The sequence below is a fragment of the Xenopus tropicalis genome, chromosome 8, assembly GCF_000004195.4.
Source record: "Xenopus tropicalis strain Nigerian chromosome 8, UCB_Xtro_10.0, whole genome shotgun sequence".
Lineage (NCBI taxonomy): Eukaryota > Metazoa > Chordata > Amphibia > Anura > Pipidae > Xenopus > Xenopus tropicalis.
Genome location: NC_030684.2, coordinates 19,961,956 through 19,982,866, shown reverse-complemented (window position 1 = coordinate 19,982,866; position 20,911 = coordinate 19,961,956). Strand labels below are relative to the sequence as shown.

The following is a 20,911-nucleotide window of genomic DNA, read 5'->3' as shown; positions in this document are numbered from 1 at the left end:
ATGTATGTGAGTGTATAGATTTGGTTAGTATAGGTTGTGTGCTGGGTTGAGACTTGTATGGACAATGGTCCTTTTTTCAACCTATGTAACTTGTACTATGCTAATATGTACAGTTACACTCTGTAACCCCTTGATATCCATCTTGCCTTACTATACTGCATATCCAAGTTACATCTCTGTACCCCTGATCCATCTTGGCCTTATCTATACTCACTATCCCACGTTACACTCTGTACCCTGTACATTTGTCCTTACTATAACTCACTATCCCACAGTTATATTCTGTACCCTGATCCATTTGCCTTACTATCTCAGCTATGCCCAACATTTTACACTCTGTCCCGCTGATACGCATCTTGTTCTTACTATAGCTTAAGAAGGTCATATGCTTAATTGGTACCGTAATGTGGTTTAATATGTACCTAATGGGGTTATAAAACATATCATACAGGGACCTATAGATCAGAAATGAGGAAACCACCTACTATATACTAGTAAGTATCTACTGTACTGTAATGAATTGGAAGGAAGTAGAATATTGCTTTGCTCCAAAGGCCACAATGCACACGCATGGCTAAAGCCTCTTCAGCAGCTCCGTATTATAATTATTCTTATTCTCTATTGCCGAACAGTCCCTCACTCTGCTGTGCTGTAACTATGCTAACTGTTCAGCAATAGCGACTAAGGATAATGAGAATAAGGAGCTGCTGAAGCACAGATGGGTCAGTGAGCTCTAAAGAGAAATATGTGAGCCATAATGCGTCCCGCTCCCACTTTAATATGCCTTTCCCAGTGCCCCCTGTTTCTCACCCCAATGGGCTATGTGCCCAAAACCACATAGCCAGTATATATGCAGTGCCAACATCATGTATAATTCCCACAGGGCACACAGCCAGTATTTATGCAGTGCAAACATTATGTATAATGCCCACAGAGCACACAGCCAGTATATATGCAGCGCCAACATCATGTATAATGCCCACAGGACACACAGCCAGTATATATGCAGTGCCAACATCATGTATAATGCCCACAGGACACACAGCTGGTATATATGCAGCGCCAACATCATGTATAATGCACACAAGGCACAAAGCCAGTATATATGCAGTGCCAACAGCATGTATAATGCCCACAGGGCAATCAGCTAGTATATATGCAGTGCCAACATCATGTATAATGCCCACAGGGCACACAGTTAGTATATATGCAGTGCCAACATCATGTATAATGCCCACAGGACACACAGCTGGTATATATGCAGCGCCAACATCATGTATAATGCACACAAGGCACAAAGCCAGTATATATGCAGTGCCAACATCATGTATAATGCCCACAGGGCACACAGCTAGTATATATGCAGTGCCAACATCATGTATAATGCCCACAGGGAACACAGCCAGTATATATGCAGTGCCAACATCATGTATAATGCCCACAGGGCACACAGCCAGTGTAAATATGCAGCGCCAACACCATGTATAATGCCCACAGGGCACACAGCCAGTATATATGCAGTGCCAACATCATGTATAATGCCCACAGGGAACACAGCCAGTATATATGCAGCGCCAACATCATGTATAATGCCCACAGGGCACACAACCAGTATATATGCAGCGCCAACATCATGTATAATGCCCACAGGGAACACAGCCAGTATATATGCAGCGCCAACATCATGTATAATGCCCACAGGGCACACAGCCAGTATATATGCAGCCAACATCATGTATAATGCCCACAGGGCACACAGCCAGTATATATGCAGCGCCAACATCATGTATAATGCCCACAGGGCACACAGCCAGTATATATGCAGCGCCAACATCATGTATAATGCCCACAGGGCACACAGCCAGTATATATGCAGCGCCAACATCATGTATAATGCCCACAGGGCACACAGCCAGTATATATGCAGCGCCAACATCATGTATAATGCCCACAGGGCACACAGCCAGTATATATGCAGTGCCAACATCATGTATAATGCCCACAGGGAACACAGCCAGTATATGCAGCGCCAACATCATGTATAATGCCCACAGGGCACACAGCCAGTATATATGCAGCGCCAACATCATGTATAATGCCCACAGGGCACACAGCCAGTATATATGCAGCGCCAACATCATGTATAATGCCCACAGGGCACACAGCCAGTATATATGCAGCCAACATCATGTATAATGCCCACAGGGCACACAGCCAGTATATATGCAGTGCCAACATCATGTATAATGCCCACAGGGCACACAGCCAGTATATATGCAGCGCCAACATCATGTATAATGCCCACAGGGCACACAGCCAGTATATATGCAGCCAACATCATGTATAATGCCCACAGGGAACACAGCCAGTATATATGCAGTGCCAACATCATGTATAATGCCCACAGGGAACACAGCCAGAATATATGCAGCGCCAACATCATGTATAATGCCCACAGGGCACACAGCCAGTATATATGCAGCGCCAACATCATGTATAATGCCCACAGGGCACACAGCCAGTATATATGCAGCGCCAACATCATGTATAATGCCCACAGGGCACACAGCCAGTATATATGCAGCGCCAACATCATGTATAATGCCCACAGGGAACACAGCCAGTATATATGCAGCGCCAACATCATGTATAATGCCCACAGGGCACACAGCCAGTATATATGCAGCGCCAACATCATGTATAATGCCCACAGGGCACACAGCCAGAATATAAGCAGCGCCAACACCATGTATAATGCCCACAGGGCACACAGCCAGTATATATGCAGTGCCAACATCATGTATAATGCCCACAGGGCACACAGCCAGTATATATGCAGCGCCAACATCATGTATAATGCCCACAGGGCACAGCCAGTATATATGCAGCGCCAACATCATGTATAATGCCCACAGGGAACACAGCCAGTATATATGCAGTGCCAACATCATGTATAATGCCCACAGGGCACACAGCCAGAATATATGCAGCGCCAACATCATGTATAATGCCCACAGGGCACACAGCCAGTATATATGCAGCGCCAACATCATGTATAATGCCCACAGGGCACACAGCCAGTATATATGCAGCGCCAACATCATGTATAATGCCCACAGGGAACACAGCCAGTATATATGCAGCGCCAACATCATGTATAATGCCCACAGGGCACACAGCCAGTATATATGCAGCGCCAACATCATGTATAATGCCCACAGGGCAAACAGCCAGTATATATGCAGCGCCAACATCATGTATAATGCCCACAGGGCACACAGCCAGTATATATGCAGCGCCAACATCATGTATAATGCCCACAGGGCACACAGCCAGTATATATGCAGCGCCAACATCATGTATAATGCCCACAGGGCACACAGCCAGTATATATGCAGCGCCAACATCATGTATAATGCCCACAGGGCACACAGCCAGTATATATGCAGCGCCAACATCATGTATAATGCCCACAGGGAACACAGCCAGTATATATGCAGTGCTAACATCATGTATAATGCCCACAGGGCACACAGCCAGTATATATGCAGCGCCAACATCATGTATAATGCCCACAGGGCACACAGCCAGTATATATGCAGTGCCAACATCATGTATAATGCCCACAGGGCACACAGCCAGTATATATGCAGCGCCAACATCATGTATAATGCCCACAGCCAGTATATATGCAGTGCCAACATCATGTATAATGCCCACAGGGCACACAGCCAGTATATATGCAGCGCCAACATCATGTATAATGCCCACAGGGAACACAGCCAGTATATATGCAGCGCCAACATCATGTATAATGCCCACAGGGCACACAGCCAGTATATATGCAGCGCCAACATCATGTATAATGCCCACAGGGAACACAGCCAGTATATATGCAGCGCCAACATCATGTATAATGCCCACAGGGAACACAGCCAGTGTATATGCAGCGCCAACATCATGTATAATGCCCACAGGGCACACAGCCAGTATATATGCAGCGCCAACATCATGTATAATGCCCACAGGGAACACAGCCAGTATATGCAGCGCCAACATCATGTATAATGCCCACAGGGAACACAGCCAGTATATATGCAGCGCCAACATCATGTATAATGCCCACAGGGAACACAGCCAGTATATATGCAGCGCCAACATCATGTATAATGCCCACAGGGAACACAGCCAGTGTAAATATGCAGCGTCAACACCATGTATAATGCCCACAGGGAACACAGCCAGTGTAAATATGCAGCGCCAACATCATGTATAATGCCCACAGGGCACACAGCCAGTATATATGCAGCGCCAACATCATGTATAATACCCACAGGGCACACAGCCAGTATATATGCAGCGCCAACATCATGTATAATGCCCACAGGGAACACAGCCAGTGTAAATATGCAGCGCCAACATCATGTATAATGCCCACAGGGAACACAGCCAGTATATATGCAGTGCCAACATCATGTATAATGCCCACAGGGCACACAGCCAGTATATATGCAGCGCCAACATCATGTATAATGCCCACAGGGAACACAGCCAGTGTAAATATGCAGCGCCAACATCATGTATAATGCCCACAGGGCACACAGCCAGTATATATGCAGCGCCAACATCATGTATAATGCCCACAGGGAACACAGCCAGTATATATGCAGCGCCAACATCATGTATAATGCCCACAGGGCACACAACCTGTATATATGCAGCGCCAACATTATGTATAATGCCCACAGGGAACACAGCCAGTATATATGCAGCGCCAACATCATGTATAATGCCCACAGGGCACACAGCCAGTATATATGCAGTGCCAACATCATGTATAATGCCCACAGGGCACACAGCCAGTATATATGCAGCGCCAACATCATGTATAATGCCCACAGGGCACACAGCCAGTATATATGCAGCGCCAACATCATGTATAATGCCCACAGGGCACACAGCCAGTATATATGCAGCGCCAACATCATGTATAATGCCCACAGGGCACACAGCCAGTATATATGCAGCGCCAACATCATGTATAATGCCCACAGGGAACACAGCCAGTATATATGCAGTGCCAACATCATGTATAATGCCCACAGGGAACACAGCCAGTATATATGCAGCGCCAACATCATGTATAATGCCCACAGGGCACACAGCCAGTATATATGCAGCGCCAACATCATGTATAATGCCCACAGGGCACACAGCCAGTATATATGCAGCGCCAACATCATGTATAATGCCCACAGGGAACACAGCCAGTATATATGCAGTGCCAACATTGTGTAAATATGCAGTGCTAACACCATTTATAATGCCCACAGGGCACACAGCCAGTATATATGCAGTGCCAACATCATGTATAATGCCCACAGGGCACACAGCCAGTATATATGCAGCGCCAACATCATGTATAATGCCCACAGGGAACACAGCCAGTATATATGCAGTGCCAACATCATGTATAATGCCCACAGGGCACACAGCCAGTATATATGCAGCGCCAACATCATGTATAATGCCCACAGGGCACACAGCCAGTATATATGCAGCACCAACATCATGTATAATGCCCACAGGGAACACAGCCAGTATATATGCAGTGCCAACATCATGTATAATGCCCACAGGGAACACAGCCAGAATATATGCAGTGCCAACATCATGTATAATGCCCACAGGGCACACAGCCAGTATATATGCAGCGCCAACATCATGTATAATGCCCACAGGGCACACAGCCAGTATATATGCAGCGCCAACATCATGTATAATGCCCACAGGGAACACAGCCAGTATATATGCAGTGCCAACATCGTGTAAATATGCAGTGCTAACACCATGTATAATGCCCACAGGGCACACAGCCAGTATATATGCAGTGCCAACATCATGTATAATGCCCACAGGGCACACAGCCAGTATATATGCAGCGTCAACATCATGTATAATGCCCACAGGGCACACAGCCAGTATATATGCAGTGCTAACACCATGTATAATGCCCACAGGGCACACAGCCAGTATATATGCAGTGCCAACATCATGTATAATGCCCACAGGGCACACAGCCTGTATATATGCAGTGCCAACATAATGTATAATGCCCACAGGGCAAACAGCCTGTATATATGCAGCGCCAACATTATGTATATTGCCCACAGGGAACACAGCCAGTGTAAATATGCAGTGCCAACACCATGTATAATGCCCACAGGGCACACAGCCAGTATATATGCAGTGCCAACATCATGTATAATGCCCACAGGGCACACAGCCAGTATATATGCAGTGCCAACATCATGTATAATGCCCACAGGCCACACAGCCAGAATATATGCAGCGTCAACACCATGTATAATGCCCACAGGGCACACAGCCAGTATATATGCAGTGCCAACATCATGTATAATGCCCACAGGGCACACAGCCGGTATATATGCAGCGCCAACATCATGTATAATGCCTACAGGGCACACAGTCAGTATATATGCAGTGCCAGCATCATATAATATAATAAGTATAATAATAAAGTATAATGCCCAAATAATACATTATGCCAACAGAAAGCAAAGTAAAAACACATGTACATTTCATGGCTGATGCCCTTGAATATATAGTGAAGGGAAAAGAAGAGCAAGTTGGTGGCACAGTGGCACTTTGGGGCTGGGAAAGAAGCGTGACAGAGAAAGAAGGTTACGTTTGGTGGGAGAGGTGGAAGGGAGTTATCAGAATAGCGGTCAGGGAAACAGTGAGTTTATAGGGAGGGCACTGGAGATTTAGAGAGAAGGTGGCATCAAGGGGTTAATAGTGCCATGTCTGGGGGCAGAGGCAAAAGAGGCTTTGTAAATGTGTAGCAGGAAATGATAAACTATTAATGGGTTAGGGCACCGGCACACAGGGCGTTTTCTTACCCACGATAAACTGAGATACCGCGGGCGAAGAAACGTCCCTAGTTCCCTTCTCACAGGCAATAATGGAAATCGCCGGTGGGGAAACCTACAATGCGCTTCCGCTTTCCTAAGTTGCCTCGCGGGGAATCTTTGGGCGACTTGAGAAACCGGAAGCAGCGCGTACGTTTCCCCCCAGTGATTTACATTATTGCCAATGGGAAAGCATTTTCAGGAGAGCAGTCGCCGGCGGTAGCGCAGATTTACTGCGGGCGACTAATCTCCTAGTGTGCCATCATCCTTACCAGGGAGTTGGTAGGGGGCAGAGGCAGAGGGGGCTGAAGAGAGACAGCAGGGAGCAAACACACTGCTAAGGGTTAATATAGAGGGATTTCTCTCCATACTCACCCCCTGCAGCTCCTCTCTGATCCTCCTTCTCTCCTGCTCATGGTATGTGCCCCCACCTGTATAGTCTGGCCAGAAATGGGCCCCTACCCTGATGTACCGCTCCATTAACTCCACACATGCTGGTACGATCCTTGGAAAAAGGGCAATAAACATTCCATTAACTCCACACATGCTGGTACGATCCTTGGAAAAAGGGCAATTAGCATTCCATTAACTCCACACATGCCGGTACGATCCTTGGAAAAAGGGCAATTAGCATTCCATTAACTCCACACATGCCGGTACGATCCTTGGAAAAAGGGCAATTAGCATTCCATTAACTCCACACATGCCGGTACGATCCTTGGAAAAAGGGCAATTAGCATTCCATTAACTCCACACATGCCGGTACGATCCTTGGAAAAAGGGCAATAAGCATTCCATTAACTCCACACATGCCGGTACGATCCTTGGAAAAAGGGCAATTAGCATTCCATTAACTCCACACATGCCATATTGTTGCTGGAAAATGGGGAATACGCAGTCCATTAACTCCAGAAATGCCTGAAAGACTGGGAAATGGGAAATGAACACTTTGTTAACACCACACAAAATACACTAATTATACACACAGTGAGAAGCAGTGAGAACCATAGCTTCAAATCCATTAAATACACTGATCTCTGAAACCCCAGACCCCTTACCCTTCCAAAAAGCAGGTCTCCTGTAGGCTGCCTTATGTTGTACCTGAAGATCTCAGCATGATAGAGTTCAGAAAGAGTTCAGAAATCTTTTGTGTTGCCAAATGTTCTCAGTAGCCCCTCCTTGTGGTAGGCATGAGAATAGCACCCAAGCTGGAGAAACCCTGTTCCCTACACACCAATATTACAACTAAAAAAGTAAAAATTTGTCAAATGCTAATTCTTGACATGCAGACGTGATGTTTTTTCGCATACAACTATTTTTTATTCTCATTCCAAACACATTAAAGTCAATGAGTGGTTTTTCTGATTCCTACCGCCAACTTTTTTTGCTGTGCAACTTTTTTCACACTCAAATCAGTCAATGGGCATTTTTTTCTCAATTTTACTATCGTGCCTTTTTTTTCACGCACTTTATTTTTTAACACAACTATTTTCTCCAAATATATCAAAATCATTGTTATTTTTGTTGTGGTCAGTTTTTTCCCCAGTTTAACGAAAAATTTTACCAATTACGAAATGTATAATTTCACTGTGAATCCATGCCTAACGAATAAATTTGCTCATCACTAGTGCCAATACCTTTCTTTAGATGGGAGCTCCTTTGGGTCGGGCCCTCTATAGCTATTGTACTTGTTATAGGTCGGTTTGTATGGTTTCTTGTATGTTTAATGTATACATGCATTTATTGTACAACCCTGCAGAATATATTGGCGGTTTACAAATACATGTTAATAATACTTAATGCCCCCAAAACATGTAGGGTTAACAAAAAACAGAGCTATTTCCCATTTGCTCTGTTGCCAGGGTGCAGCAGCCAGCAGAATGAAGGGTCCCATTACACACCTTTACTTTAGGCGCTGTAACGAAATTGTTTCCCCGCCGCCTAGTATCATTTATGAAAAACCACCACGACAACTGACCCTCCCCAACAGCAAAGTTTAATGCCTACCTACACCAGTGCCGGGCACCTTGCCCCTCCCCTGCGTGTGTTAATTTGCACATTTTTGTTCATTTACGGTGCGTGAATAAACCAGTATGTGCATAGGTGCAGTCACAGGGCCCAGGGGTAAAGGGGCGACAAAAGAGATACATTCCTAGTGCCCCCACACCATTGCGCCCTCGGCACGTGCCTCTCTGCCTACCCCTAGTTCCAGCCCTGATCTGTTTCATCTACAGGGGTCCTACACATGGTGACAGGCACATTACAATGCCTTCAGTGTCCACCCCACCATCTCAGTGTGTATGACCCCCATATAAACAAACTTTGGCCACCTGAGGGCCACAGCAGATGGAAACACAATGTACTGGGGCTACCTCAGTCAACACAATAGTCCGGCAATTACCAACTGGTAAGGCAGGGAGAAAAAGCTGAGCAAATTCCGACAACTAAAGTTGGAGGCAGACTCGGTGGGAGGGGGGTGCACAAATAGATATTGGGATAAAAGCCATAGTGAAGAGACTGACCAACAAGATAAAGAAAAGAGGGAAATGACACAAGGGACAATTTAATACAAGGTATGTAGAATGGTTGGGGGTAGAGTCAGACTGGGCCAGCGAGGCACTGGGAGAAAACTCTGTGGGCCCCGCCACAGCGGACCCATTGCTTGGTCTGTGAGTAGATCTAATTGTAGGAGGTGCTGCAGCGGCAAAGAAGGAAGCGGTGCAACTGGGAGGAATGGGGGTATACGCAGGTACAAGTCCCTCTAACGTGCCGGGCTAAACAGAAGTGAACCAAGGTAAATCAGGCTGAATCCCCTAAATATGAATGCCAGGGCGCTACTGGGCAGTTTGATACCCGGTATGCATAGCATTACATAAGGATCTGGCTTGTAGAGACTTAAATATCACAAAAGTGCATACAAATAGCCATGTAATAGTCACATTTTCAGCATATTATGCTGGGTAAAACCACAAATAAAATGTTGACTCAAGAAAACCTTATATTTTAGGACAGTAAATCCTAAATGGGTAAATAGTTTTTTGTTTTTTACTAAGAATTAATGAGTCACAAGGTTTCCCTAAAATTAACAGCTTTGACAAAATACCTGAAAATCACCACAAAGCTTGCATGTTCCAGCATCCTATCTCCCTCATCATCAGGTGCCAAGATAAATCATCCTAAAAACCAATGCCAGGGGGAAACCGAACAATTTGATGCCCAGTGTGCATAGAATTACCAAAGTATCAGATCTATAGAAACTCCAAAATCAAAAGAGCGCAGTCCTTCTGTCCTTCTCCCCATCATCCACACACTTTGTATCCCACCTGAGCAACACTTTACTAACTGCCCCAACCAAATACTCCTCCCCATCCCCCACACACTTTGTATCCCACCTGAGTAACACTTTACCCCTGCCCCAACCAAATACTCCTCCCCATCACCCACACACTTTGTATCCCACCTGAGTAACACTTTACTAACTGCCCCAACCAAATACTCCTCCCCATCCCCCACACACTTTGTATCCCACCTGAGCAACTCTTTACCCTCTGCCCCAACCAAATACTCCTCCCCATCACCCACACACTTTGTATTCCACCTGAGTAACACTTTACCCTCTGCCCTGACCAAATACTCCTTCCTATCACCCACACACTTTGTATCCCACCTAAGTAACTCTTTACCCTCTGCCCCAACCAATACTCCTTCTCCCCATCCCCCACACACTTTGTATCCCACCTAAGTAACTCTCTACCCTTTACTCGCACCAAAAACTTCTTCTCCCCATTGCCCACACACTTTCTATCCAACCTGAGGAACTCTTTACCCTCTACCAAAACCGAATACTCATTTTCTCATTTTTACCCTCTGCACCGGCCAAATACTCCTTCTCCCCATCACCCACACACTTTATATCCCACCTGAGTAACACATTACCCTCTGCCCCTACCAAATACTCCTCCCCATAACCCACACAATTTGTATCAGGGCTATAGAGCTAAGGACAGTTAAACCTTCACTGATGATTGTAAATCCTGAACTAAAGACAGAAATACATGCACTACTGATTGTAACTCTTGTAACTATTGACTGTAACACATGCACGGCTTATTGTAACTCCTGAGATACTATCAAACATACCGGCACTGCTGATTCTAACCTCTCAGTTAGTGACAGAATACCTGCACTGCTGATTAAAAACTTCAGAGCTACTGACAGTAATACCTGCACTGCTAGTTGTGACTCTTGAGCTACTCACAGTAACATATGCACTGCTTATTTTAACTCACGAGCTACTAACAACAATACCTGCACTGCTGATTGTAACTTTTGAGCAACTGAAAGAAATACCTGCACTGATTGTAATTCCTCAGCTACTGACAGAAATTCCTGCACTGTTGATTGTAACTCCTGAGTAAGTGGCATTAAAAGCTGCACTGCTGATTGTAACTCCTGAGCAAATGATTGTAATGCACTGCAGAGCGTAACTTTTGGGCTACTGACAGAAATTTATACACTGCTGATTTGTAACTCCTGAGCTACTGACATGACTAAATGCACTGCTGATTACTACTGAGATGCACTGCTGGTTGTAACTCTTGAGCTACTGAACTTTATACCATTTTAAATAAATCTACTTTACAGATTTTGGATTTTACATATACTACGCATCTGTAAGTCTGATGCCAAACGGACAATCTGGGCCAAATAGGGCTGATCTGACCATTGAGCCTTTCATTGGACCCAGATGCTGGAAGAAGAACAAGAACTTCCTCTTGTGCCACCATCTTACCTTAGGGCAGTGCTTTTCAGCCAGTCAGAATTATCAGTTCAAGCTCCTCTCAAAAGGTTCAACCTTTGACCGAGTCGCTCCATGAAGGTCCAACGTCTGGTCATTGCCCCGCCTCAGCTAAGGACATAAGTACAGATATTGGAAAACATTAGAGTAATGTGAATACAATCACTGGGGGGCACCATCCAGTGATTCCACCTTTCCTTTTCTTTTAAGGGTATATATAACTTGATCTCTTTTTTAGGGAACCAAGGGTGTCAGGTTAGTGATCCACAAACAAAAAATAATGGCATCTAAATGAAATAATATCCTATTAAATAAGTAATAAAGTCTGGGTTTCCTTGTCCTGTATACTTACCAATGCTGCCCCAGAAGCAAGGTTCTCACGCCTCATGGAGCTCTAGGAGATTCTATCTTCCCCCTGTGTCTGAGATGGTTTCTACCTGAGAGAACAATTCACTGACGTTAATATACTCGGCTCATTACGGCAGAACAGTAGAAGGGAATACAGAATGTGAGTTCTAGAGTACGGTAAGGATCTGACTGATCACTGCGCAGCCCTACAGATCCCACAGGAAACGTATCTCCCAAAATACAAAGTAAAAAAGGGACCCAGTCTAAGGGTAATGGCACAGGGGGAGACGCCTGCGGTACCTACAGTCCCCACCGTATTGGCCACTCACTGTAGCACCCAGCCATTTCCATGTGCTCACACTACAGAGCAAACTGACATATCCTTTATGTTTCATCCATGTTGGCCTTTATAGCATTTAGTTCTGTTAGCCTAGAGCAGGGGTCCTCAAACTTTTTTAAACAGGGGACCAGTTCACGGGCCCTCAGACTGTTGGGGGGCGGAATACAGTGTGCATCAGCGCGTCACACCGGCCCAAGTGTCTAAGGGGCTAAGGACCACGCTGAGGCAGACAGGTAGTAGTCAGGGGTGAGGACGCAGCAGGAGCCGATAAATGACCTTGGCAGGCCGTATCTGGCCCACGGCCTATGGTTTGAGGAGCCCTGGCCTAGAGTCTTACTCGTGTCCTACTAAACTGTGTGCGGAACTAAAACTTGCAGTCTTGAACTTTTTGCAGTTTCTATTCTAATAATTGCTTTGTCTGTTGTTACTTTATAATACAAAAGAGCAATGAATATCCTAAAAAGTATATCCTTATAACTCCACACAAATTTAACATTAAGTCCAGTGGATCTCAGGTGTCCAGGGTACATATAATACATGTACAGTATAATATATATATAAAATCAATAAAGTTTATTAATATGCCTCTTGCTCTAAAATACCCTACAGGGGGCCCTACAACAACAGTAACTCCTGTATAGACAAATACATTTTACCCAAACGAGAACCATTCCCAAAAGAAATAAAATAATAAGTCACACAAATCAATCGGTTGGGATTGGGAGTCGCACCACTCAATAGATTTAATATCAACAGGTTGATATATTTTCTTTAAGACAAGTCACAGAGTCTCAGTGGGGGTATGTGAATCCACATGACATTCAATGATTATATAATAAGGCTCCAAATTGATAATGCCTTGTATTTGATGGTAACTAAGCTGACTAGATCCATATTAGTGGCAAAACAATCCTACTGGGTTTATTAAAACCTAAATAGTTATTTATTGGGTTTATTTAACGCTTAAATGGTTTTAATCAGACTTAAGGCATGGTGATCCAAATTACAGAAAGATCCCTTATCCAGAAAACCCCAAAGCATTGGATAATAGATCCTATCCCTGTGCTTCAGAATATGTGCGCTGGTATTTCCCCACTCTTTGAAGGTTTGAACATAATTGTTATAGATCACAAACTCCCAGCAGCACACTGACCCATTCCTACAGCACTGCTCCAGTAAGCTGCACACTTCTGATTTCAAGGCCAAATGTTCCTCTAACAGTAGGTTTCCCCTAGCAAACCATACATTTCTGGAAAGAACACATTCTGACAAATCCAATATAGGTAATTGTGCCTTTCTACTCCAAATCACCAAACTGCAATGCTTTCCTAAAATTATCGTTTTTGTTAATAAAAATGTGTGAACTTTTTTAAAAATGGTTTCAGTCTACAGCATCTTATCTCCCACAGGTCATTAGGTACCAAAATAAAACACCCTAAATATGAATGCCAGGGGTCCAATAAACAGTTTGATGTCCAATGTACATAGGTACATGGATAAATATGTGCCATTTAGGGGCCCCAAAATAAAAATAATTTTAGCTACTGGAAAAATAACACATTTATTGCATTTCATATACGCTCACCCCAGAAAGTCATATAGTTTTGAAAAGTACACATTCCCCCGAAACCAAAACAAGCGCGCCTCTTTCAACTCCAACTATCAAACGGCAAAGCTTTCCTAGAGTTGGTGATTTTGATGACATTTCCAAAAATCCCCTCAAGGCTTCCACTCTGCAGCTTCTTATATCCCACATATTATTAGGTACCAAGATTAAACACCCGAAGTATGAATGCCAGGGGTCCTCTGAACAGTTTGTAAAGGCCCCAAGATGAAAACAAACTATATTTTTTATATATTTATATATTATTCCCTCAAATCCATCCATCCAAATGTCTTTCTACTCCAAACTACCAAGCCGCATAGCTTTGCTAAAATCACCATAAAACTTCCACTCTGCAGAATCTTATCTGCTACATATCATTAGGTACCAAGATAAAACACTCTATATATGAATGCCAGGGGTCCTCTGAACAGTTTAATGCCCAACGTACAAAGGTTTATCAAAGCACAAGGCATAAAGATACCCCAAAATATACCTTGGGCATACAAATTTCATATTTTACATTTACACTAATTTGTAAACACACCACCAGTTTCAGGGTTTTAGCACATAGGGAGATTAGCCCCCCGAGATAAATCTTCACTACCTCAGATCTCCCTGAAACACTTTCCCACCGGTTTCCTCACAAGGAAACTTAGAATGTCTTCAAAAACCTCAGACGGAAGCGCCCCCGGAATTACCTGGGGCGGCAAAAAGCCGTTCCTGATAACTTTAAGAGCCAAATTTCCATTTCTTAATATGGAATTTCGGCTCTGCTAGTGTAGAGAGCTCTATTACACTCTCTACACCAGCGCTGCGCCCCCCTCTGGCGCTGTAAAGGTAAGCGCAGGGGGGGCGAGGGGGGCAGCATCGGAGGCAAGAAACGCCCCTGAGCGACATGTATGTTTTCCCACCAGAGAGTAACATTATCGGCAGTGGGAAAGCATTTTAAAGAAAGCGTTTGCCCGCAGTAGTTAAGATTTATTGCGGGCGACTAATCTCCCCGTGTGCAGTCACCCTTAAATAATCTCTCCAAAATCGCAGACCTGTATCTGTAAGAGACCTGCTGTATGTACCCACATGTATAGCAGCCCCATGCAATAAACAGTAACGCCCCCAATGTTCCTTACTATACACTCTATCCAAATACTGTCTCACTGCAGTTTTCAACGGAAAAAGAGAAGGAAAAAGTGAAAGAAGGGAAATCTGCCAAAACACAGCAAATGTCATTTAGAAAAGTCTATTGTGGTTCAGCTATAAAATATGTCAATATAAAAAAATATAAATTTTAGATGGCTTTAGTTGAAAACTATTACAAAACAAATTGTTTTTTTTTTATCTGTGAAAGGGTCACAATCCACAATGTGCAAAAAAAAACGCATTAATAATAAAACATGTAAAATAATAATAATTTTAAACATTTTCAGGAAACTTTGACACATTGCTCCCTGACACGTTTGGTCTCTTCAGCTTTATCCTGAGCATAAAAACATTGCTAATCCTTATTTCCAAATGATATAAAAATCCCTGAGCAAATGCCCTAAGCCGGACGTTGCAGGAAGTTGGTGCTAAAAGAAAAACCCTTCTGTGCCAATGTGCCACACACCCATGTGGTTTCCTCCTTGGTAGAGCAAACACGGCTGTAATAGCTATATGGGCCATACTAGGGAACCATAACTATAAATAACATTTGTTTTATATTTTATTTATTTATTTTTTTTGGTGTAAATTGAATTACTCTCATCAGTTTCCTACCATCTCCTAATTGTTTCCCCCACCCCATATGAGAGACTTTACCTTTTCTGGTAATTGTATTTTTCTGGTTTTCTGCCCAAGGTTGTTAGGATGAATGTGGGGCGGTGGCTGCAGCAGAGGCCAGAGAACCCCCTCCAATCTGACCCTCCTTCTACCGATTTCTTCTTTTTCACAATACAAGGCAGAGGCCGGAACTTGGAACCAACAGAGAAAGCTTCCGGAAGTCTCACTGCTGCAGTAATAAAAGTGAGTGAATGAAAGAACAGCGCGCCCTGCTGTCCAAACCTGCTTCAGCTCTCCAGCGCTCCATAGAACTCACTCACACTCAGTCACACACTCACACACAGAAAGAAGCAGAATTAGCATCTCACCCTCCTGGAAGCAGCACCATTTTGTAGGATAATGTCTCACACACACAGCATCATGTGACCAGGGTGGGGCTCAGAAAAGATACAAAGTAAAAAGTATGGGGGGGGGGGCTGGTGCCTGGCAGAGAGAGAGCTGCAATGTTATCAGGAGACAGGGGCACAGAATCAGTACTTACTGCTGTCATTACTGCTCTCCAGTTGGGCATTTGCCCCGTCCCCCCCCTATTTTTCTCCCTCAAACAGGGCAAAAGCCTCAGGTCCCCATAATGGTGTTTAGGGTTCCTGCCACACAAGGCGCTTTCCTGGCTTGTGTATAAGCGCAGGCTGAGAAACCGCCCCTCCACTTCTATCTGCTTCATGGCGCGTCTGTGCAGATTTTGGCTCAGTCAGTATCTGTGTTCCTGCCGAAATCCACTCCATGTGTCAGATGTGGGTTCAGATACACCATAAAGCAGATCGTAGAAATTTTAGAACAAGATTTAGAGCTTGAAATACAAACTGATTTGTAAAGCCTCATGTCTCCCAAACGTGCCAATACCCCAGGAAACCATATATTGTTGAACAGTACACATTCTGCCAAATCCGAATGGGTAACCATGTGTTTCTACTCCTAAGTACCATACAGCAATGCTTTTCTAAGTTTACCAGTTTCAAAAAAAAAATGAAAATTCTAAAACATTGTCTCAAAGTTTCCACTTTCAAGCATCATATCTCCCACATAACATTAGGTACCAAGAAAACACTCCCTAAATATGAAAGCCAAGGGCCCACTGAACAGTTTAAATGCCAGATACATCGGTGATCCTATGCACAATTGGCATCAGAGACCCCAAAAGTAAGTTAGTGCATAGATATTGCCCCTGAGATCACTTTAGCGGACTGGGGGGCAGGGCAGACCGGGGGCCCTGCAGGTGCGTGTCCCCTAATCCCCCCCACAGGGTCCCCCACCAGACGTCCTCCCTTGAGCTTGTGTAAGTTTAATGCGTCGGGGAGGAACGGTCGGACAGGGGGAGCACCAGGAAGGGTCGGGTCTAGGCCAATAAACCAATCCGATCCTTAAAAGAAATTGTTTCCCCAGTCAAATTATAACAAAGCCATGGTAAGAAATCAGAGCAGCTGAACCCCCTCCGAAAGCAAACTAGAACGTTTATGTTCCCCAGTGTCCCCTCTCCGACAGCAAACTAGAATGTTTATGTACCCCAGTGTCCCCTCTCCGACAGCAAACTAGAATGTTTATGTACCCCAGTGTCCCCTCTCCGACAGCAAACTAGAATGTTTATGTACCCCAGTGTCCCCTCTCCGACAGCAAACTAGAATGTTTATGTACCCCAGTGTCCCCTCTCCGACAGCAAACTAGAATGTTTATGTACCCCATTGTCCCCTCTCCGACGGCAAACTAGAATGTTTATGTACCCGTGTCCCTTCTCCGACGGCAAACTAGAATGTTTATGTACCCCAGTGCCCCCTCTGACACCAAACTAGAATGTTTATGTACCCAGGTGTCCCCTCTCCGACAGCAAACTAGAATGTTTATGTACCCAGGTGTCCCCTCTCCGACAGCAAACTAGAATGTTTATGTACCCCAGTGTCCTCTCTCTGACAGCAAACTAGAACATTTATGTATACATGTATAATGCCCACAGGGAACACAGCCAGTATATATGCAGTGCCAACATCATGTATAATGCCCACAGGGCACAGAGCCAGTATATATGCAGTGCCAACATCATGTATAATGCCCACAGGGCACACAGCCAGTATATATGCAGTGCCAACATCATGTATAATGCCCAAAGGGAACACAGCCAGTAAACATGCAGAACCAACATCATGTATAATGCCCACAGGGAACACAGCCAGTATATATTAAGCACCAACATTATGTATAATGCCCACAGGGCACACAGCCAGTATATATGCAGCACCAACATCATGTATAATGCCCACAGGGCACACAGCCAGTATATATTAAGCACCAACATTATGTATAATGCCCACAGGGCACACAGCCAGTATATATGCAGCACCAACATCATGTATAATGCCCACAAGGCACACAGCCAGTATATATGCAGTGCCAACATCATGTATAATGCCCACAGGGCACACAACCTGTATATATGCTGCGCCAACATTATGTATAATGCCCACAGGGAACACAGCCAGTGTAAATATGCAGTGCTAAAACCATGTATAATGCCCACAGGGCACACAGCCAGTATATATGCAGAGCCAACATCATGTATAATGCCCACAGGGAACACAGCCAGTATATATGCAGTGCCAAGTTCATGTATAATGCCCACAGGGCACACAGCCAGTATATATGCAGCACCAACATCATGTAAATTGCCCACAGGGCACACAGCCAGAATATATGCAGCGTCAACACCATGTACAATGCCCACAGGGCACACAGCCAGTATATATGCAGCACCAACATCATGTATAATGCCCACAGGGAACACAGCCAGTATATATGCAGCACCAACATCATGTATAATGCCCACAGGGAACACAGCCAGTATATATGCAGTGCCAACATCATGTATAATGCCCACAGGGAACACAACCTGTATATATGCAGTGCCAACATCATGTATAATGCCCACAGGGCACACGGCCAGTAAATATGCAGAGCCAACATCATGTATAATGCCCACAGGGCACACAGCCAGTATATATGCAGTGCCAACATTATGTATAATGCCCACAGGGCACACAGCCAGTATATATGCAGCACCAACATCATGTATAATACCCACAGGGAACACAGCCAGTGTAAATATGCAGTGCTAACACCATGTAAAATGCCCACAGGGCACACAGCCAGAATATATGCAGCGTCAACACCATGTACAATGCCCACAGGGCACACAGCCAGTATATATGCAGAGCCAACATCATGTATAATGCCCACAGGGAACACAGCCAGTATATATGCAGTGCCAAGTTCATGTATAATGCCCACAGGGCACACAGCCAGTATATATGCAGCACCAACATCATGTAAAATGCCCACAGGGCACACAGCCAGAATATATGCAGCGTCAACACCATGTACAATGCCCACAGGGCACACAGCCAGTATATATGCAGAGCCAACATCATGTATAATGCCCACAGGGAACACAGCCAGTATATATGCAGTGCCAAGTTCATGTATAATGCCCACAGGGCACACAGCCAGTATATATGCAGCACCAACATCATGTAAAATGCCCACAGGGCACACAGCCAGAATATATGCAGCGTCAACACCATGTACAATGCCCACAGGGCACACAGCCAGTATATATGCAGTGCCAACATCATGTATAATGCCCACAGGGAACACAGCCAGTATATATGCAGTGCCAAGTTCATGTATAATGCCCACAGGGCACACAGCCAGTATATATGCAGCACCAACATCATGTAAAATGCCCACAGGGCACACAGCCAGAATATATGCAGCGTCAACACCATGTACAATGCCCACAGGGCACACAGCCAGTATATATGCAGTGCCAACAGCATGTATAATGCCCACAGGGAACACAGCCTGTATATATGCAGCGCCAACACCATGTATAATGCCCACAGGGCACACAGCCAGTATATATGCAGCACCAACATCATGTAAAATGCCCACAGGGCACACAGCCAGAATATATGCAGCGTCAACACCATGTATAATGCCCACAGGGAACACAGCCAGTATATATGCAGTGCCAAGTTCATGTATAATGCCCACAGGACGAACAGCCAGTATATATGCAGCACCAACATCATGTATAATGCCCACAGGGCACACAGCCAGCATATATGCAGTGCCAACATCATGTATAATGCCCACAGGGCACACAGTATATATGCAGCATGTATAATGCACACAGCCAGTATATATGCAGTGCCAACATCATGTATAATGCCCACAGGGCACACAGCCTGTATATATGCAGCGCCAACATTATGTATAATGCCCACAGGGCACACAGCCAGTATATATGCAGCACCAACATCATGTATAATGCCCACAGGGCACACAGCCTGTATATATGCAGTGCCAACATCATGTATAATGCCCACAGGGCACACAGCCAGTATATATGCAGCGCCAACATTATGTATAATGCCCACAGGGAACACAGCCAGTGTAAATATGCAGTGCTAACACCATGTATAATGCCCACAGGGAACACAGCCAGTATATATGCCGTGCAAACATCATGTATAATGCCCACAGGGCATACAGCCAGTATATATGCAGCGCCAACATCATGTATAATGCCCACAGGGCACACAGCCAGTATATATGCAGTGCCAACATCATGTATAATGCCCACAGGGCACACAGCCTGTATATATGCAGCGCCAACATTATGTATAATGCCCACAGGGAACACAGCCAGTGTAAATATGCAGTGCTAACACCATGTATAATGCCCACAGGGCACACAGCCAGTATATATGCAGAACCAACATCATGTATAATTCCCACAGGGAACACAGCCAGTATATATGCAGAACCAACATCATGTATAATGCCCACAGGGCACACAGCCAGTATATATGCAGTGCCAACATCATGTATAATGCCCACAGGGCACAGAGCAAGTATAAGATATATGCAGGCCAACATCATGTAATGCCCACAGGGCACACAGCCATATATATGCAGGCCAACATCATGTAAATGCCCACAGGGAACACAGCCAGTATATATAGCAGTGCTAAACTATGTATAATGCCCACAGCACACCAGCCAGTATATACGCACCAACT

General features: G+C 44.8%; 1 long non-coding RNA gene across 1 annotated transcript; it reads right to left on the bottom strand.

The window, feature by feature from the left end:
- Positions 1-7,724: 7,724 nt before the first annotated feature.
- On the bottom strand, positions 7,725-16,022 carry LOC108645263. Its single transcript, XR_004219650.1, has 4 exons — positions 15,819-16,022; positions 12,083-12,167; positions 11,725-11,841; positions 7,725-7,850 (listed from the first exon to the last, which is right to left on the bottom strand). It is a non-coding gene; the product is annotated as an uncharacterized LOC108645263 (long non-coding RNA).
- Positions 16,023-20,911: the final 4,889 nt, after the last annotated feature.